Source organism: Durio zibethinus, unplaced genomic scaffold (genome assembly GCF_047325235.1).
Source record: "Durio zibethinus cultivar Kanyao isolate XHJ-2024 unplaced genomic scaffold, ASM4732523v1 HiC_scaffold_2, whole genome shotgun sequence".
In the NCBI taxonomy this organism is placed as follows: domain Eukaryota; kingdom Viridiplantae; phylum Streptophyta; class Magnoliopsida; order Malvales; family Malvaceae; genus Durio; species Durio zibethinus.
The window spans coordinates 695,399-700,398 of NW_028323043.1; positions in this window are offsets into that span (position 1 = coordinate 695,399).

The window sequence follows — 5,000 nt, forward strand, 5'->3', positions numbered from 1 at the left end:
ACAAAAATCGCCGGAAGGCATGCACGCCCTGTATTTCGTTCGAGGGACGTTGGCCGGGGTGCACGCAATGGGAGGCCCATCGCGCACACCTACTCCCCCCGTGGGGGGGGAGAGGGGGTGCCGGACCACCACCCCCTAAAGAGCATTAGAGATTTTACAGATATGCTACCAGTAGACGTTAAAATGTCTGAAACGGGGACACTTTTTCCAAACAAGCAAATCCCACACCGAGGGTGCGCAGGTGCCGATGGTGGTCGAGGCATGTGCCCGCAACAAGGGCCAACGTGAGCCGATGGTGGTCGAGGCAACCGCCCGCACCAGCTCGAGGCATGTGCCCACACCAAGGCCCGGCATGTATCGATGGTGTTCGACGTAGGGGCAATCTTCTGCTGATGGTGGTCGAGGCAAGAGCCCGCACCAAGGGCCAGCGTGTGCCCATGGTGCTCGAGGCAACCGTCCGCACCAGGGCCCAGCGTGTGCCGATGGTGGTCGAGGCAACCGCCCGCACCAGGGCCCAGCGTGTGCCGATGGTGCTCGAGGCAACCGCCCGCACCAAGGGCCGGCTTGTGCCGATGGTGTTCGAGGCAACCGCCCGCACCAGGGCCCAGCGTGTGCCGATGGTGGTCGAGGCAACCGCCAGCACCAGGGCCCAGCGTGTGCCGATGGTGGTCGAGGCAACCGCCCGCACCAGGGCCCAGCGTGTGCCGATGGTGGTCGAGGCAACCGCCCGCACCAAGGCCGAGCGTGTGCCGATGGTGGTCGAGGCAAGCGCCCGCACCAGGGCCCAGCGTGTGCCGATGGTGGTCGAGGCAAGCGCCCTCACCAAGGCCGAGCGTGTGCCGATGGTGGTCGAGGCAACCGCCCGCACCAGGGCCCAGCGTGTGCCGATGGTGGTCGAGGCAAGCGCCCGCACCAAGGCCGAGCGTGTGCCGATGGTGGTCGAGGCAAGCGCCCGCACCAGGGCCCAGCGTGTGCCGATGGTGGTCGAGGCAAGCGCCCTCACCAAGGCCGAGCGTGTGCCGATGGTGGTCGAGGCAACCGGCCGCACCAAGGGCCGGCGTGTGCCGATGGTGTTCGAGGCAACCGCCCGCACCAGGGCCCAGCGTGTGCCGATGGTGGTCGAGCCAGGAGCCCGCACCAAGGGCCGGCTTGTGCCGATGGTGTTCGGGGCAAGCGCCCGCACCAGGGCCCAGCGTGTGCCGATGGTGCTGGGGGCAAGCGCCCGCCCCAGGGCCCAGCGTGTGTCGATGGTTATCGGGGCAACCGGCCGCACCAGGGCCCAGGGTCTGCCGATGGTGCTCGAGGCAACCGCCCGCACCAAGGCTCAGCATGTGCCGATTGTGATCGAGGCAACAACCCACACCAGGGCCCAGCTTGTGCCGATGGCGGTCGAGGCAAGTGCCCGTACCGAAGGGCAGCCTATGCCGATGATGGTCGATGCATGTGCCATCACCATGCGTCATCATGTGCCATTGATGGTCGAGGCCTTGGCCGAAGTTCGATTTTGAGCCACGGTGCCCATGCTTGGCTCCAGCATGTGCTGGTGCCGCATTTTTTTCACTCGGGACAGCATCGCCGGAGCATCGCCGGAGCATCGCCGGAGTACCGCCGGAGAACCTGACCGGCGGCATTGGGGTTCCGGCGATTGGGAGGGGGGCCGGGGGGGTGTGCGCAAATGATGTGCGATGGGTGCTGGTACTTGGCCTTGTGTTGGCCCCCTATCCCTCATCAAACCTCTGAGAATTCACACCCCCTTAAAGAGCATTTGAGATTTTACAGGTTTGCTACCAGTAGCCGTTAAAGTGTCTGAAATGGGGACACTTTTTTCAAACGGTCACAAAATCTTCTCTACTTCGAGTTTTTAGCTGAATTTTTTTGTGCATGCCAACAAAAATAGAAGGATCATGCCTACAAAATTTGGTGCCAAAAATCCTTATAAAAAAATTTTAAAAAATCCCGAACCGTAAAAAGTTTCGAAAATCGTGAAAAATAGAAAACGAGTCATCTTCCAACGAAACTTCACGTGAAGGCTTAGGGGACCATTGTATGAATTTACAAGCCATAAAAATGGCATTGGCACGACAGAAATTTGAAGATGTGCCTAAACCCACCAGGGCCCAGCGTGTGCCGATGGTGGTCGAGGCAACCGCCCGCACCAGGGCCCAGCGTGTGCCGATGGTGCTCGAGGCAACCTGTCGCACCAGGGCCCAGCGTGTGCCGATGGTGATCGAGGCAACCTGCCGCACCAGGGCCCAGCGTGTGTCCATGGTGGTCGAGGCAAGCGCCCGCACCAGCGCCCAGCGTGTGCCGATGGTGCTCGAGGCAAGCGCCCGCACCAGGGCCCAGCGTGTGCCGATGGTGCTCGAGGCAAGCGCCCGCACCAGGGCCCAGCGTGTGCCGATGGTGGTCGAGGCAACCGCCCGCACCAGGGCCGATAGTGTGCCGATGGTGCTCGAGGCAACCTGTCGCACCAGGGCCCAGCGTGTGCCGATGGTGATCGAGGCAACCTGCCGCACCAGGGCCCAGCGTGTGTCCATGGTGGTCGAGGCAAGCGCCCGCACCAGCGCCCAGCGTGTGCCGATGGTGCTCGAGGCAACCTGCCGCACCAGGGCCCAGCGTGTGCCGATGGTGCTCGAGGCAACCTGCCGCACCAGGGCCCAGCGTGTGCCGATGGTGCTCGAGGCAACCTGCCGCACCAGGGCCCAGCGTGTGCCGATGGTGCTCGAGGCAACCGACCGCACCAGGGCGGAGCGTGTGCCGATGGTGGTCGAGGCAGGCGCCCGCACCAGGGCCCAGCGTGTGCCGATGGTGCTCGTGGCAACCGACCGCACCAGGGCCGACCGTGTGCCGATGGTGCTCGAGGCAAGCGGCCGCACCAGGGCCCAGCGTGTGCCGATGGTGGTCGAGGCAACCGCCCGCACCAGGGCCCAGCGTGTGCCGATGGTGCTCGAGGCAAGCGCCCGCACCAGGGCCGAGCGTGTGCCGATGGTGGTCGAGGCAAGCGCCCGCACCAGGGCCCAGCGTGTGCCGATGGTGCTCGAGGCAACCGACCGCACCAGGGCGGAGCGTGTGCCGATGGTGGTCGAGGCAAGCGCCCGCACCAGGGCCCAGCGTGTGCCGATGGTGGGCGAGGCAACCTGCCGCACCAGGGCCCAGCGTGTGCCGATGGTGATCGAGGCAACCGACCGCACCAGGGCCGAGCGTGTGCCGATGGTGCTCGAGGCAAGCTGCCGCACCAGGGCCCAGCGTGTGCCGATGGTGCTCGAGGCAACCTGCCGCACCAGGGCCCAGCGTGTGCCGATGGTGCTCGAGGCAACCTGCCGCACCAGGGCCCAGCGTGTGCCGATGGTGGTCGAGGCAACCTGCCGCACCAGGGCCCAGCGTGTGCCGATGGTGGTCGAGGCAACCTGCCGCACCAGGGCCCAGCGTGGGCCCAGCGTGTGCCGATGGTGGTCGAGGCAACCTGCCGCACCAGGGCCCAGCGTGTGCCGATGGTGCTCGAGGCAACCGACCGCACCAGGGCGGAGCGTGTGCCGATGGTGGTCGAGGCAAGCGCCCGCACCAGGGCCCAGCGTGTGCCGATGGTGGTCGAGGCAACCTGCCGCACCAGGGCCCAGCGTGTGCCGATGGTGCTCGAGGCAACCGACCGCACCAGGGCCGAGCGTGTGCCGATGGTGCTCGAGGCAAGCTGCCGCACCAGGGCCCAGTGTGTGCCGATGGTGCTCGAGGCAACCGCCCGCACCAAGGCCCAGCGTGTGCCGATGGTGATCGAGGCAACCGACCGCACCAGGGCCCAGCGTGTGCCGATGGTGGTCGAGGCAACCTGCCGCACCAGGGCCCAGCGTGTGCCGATGGTGGTCGAGGCAACCTGCCGCACCAGGGCCCAGCGTGTGCCGATGGTGGTCGAGGCAACCTGCCGCACCAGGGCCCAGCGTGTGCCGATGGTGGTCGAGGCAAGTGCCCGCACCAGGGCCCAGCATGTGCCGATGGTGCTCGAGGCAACCGACCGCACCAGGGCCCAGCGTGTGCCGATGGTGCTCGAGGCAACCTGCCGCACCAGGGCCCAGCGTGTGCCGATGGTGGTCGAGGCAACCTGTCGCACAGGGCCCAGCTTTTGCCGATGGTGATCGAGGCAACCGGCCGCTCCAGGGCCCAGCGTGTGCCGATGGTTATCGGGGCAACCGGCCGCACCAGGGCCCAGGGTCTGCCGATGGTGCTCGAGGCAACCGCCCGCACCAAGGCTCAGCATGTGCCGCTGGTGATCGAGGCAACAACCCACACCAGGGCCCAGCTTGTGCCGATGGCGGTCGAGGCAAGTGCCCGTACCGAAGGGCAGCCTATGCCGATGATGGTCGATGCATGTGCCATCACCATGCGTCATCATGTGCCATTGATGGTCGAGGCCTTGGCCGAAGTTCGATTTTGAGCCACGGTGCCCATGCTTGGCTCCAGCATGTGCTGGTGCCGCATTTTTTTCACTCGGGACAGCATCGCCGGAGCATCGCCGGAGTACCGCCGGAGAACCTGACCGGCGGCATTGGGGTTCCGGCGATTGGGAGGGGGGCCGGGGGGGTGTGCGCACATGACGTGCGATGGGTGCTGGTGCTTGGCCCTTGTGTTGGCCCCCTATCCCTCATCAAACCTCTGAGAACTCACACCCCCTTAAAGAGCGTTTGAGATTTTACAGGTTTGCTGCCAGTAGCCGTTGAAGTGTCTGAAACGGGGACACTTTTTTCAAACGGTCGCGAAATCTTCTCCGCTTCGAGTTTTTAGCTGAATTTTTTTGTGCATGCCAACAAAAATAGAAGGATCACGTCCACAAAATTTGGGGCCAAAACTCCTTCTAAAAAAATTCTAAAAAATCACGAACCGCAAAAAGTTTCGAAAATCGTGAAAAATAGAAAACGAGTCATCTTGCAACGAAACTTCACGTGAAGGCTTAGGGGACCATTGTATGAATTTACAAGCCATAAAAATGGCATTGGCACGGCAGAAATTTG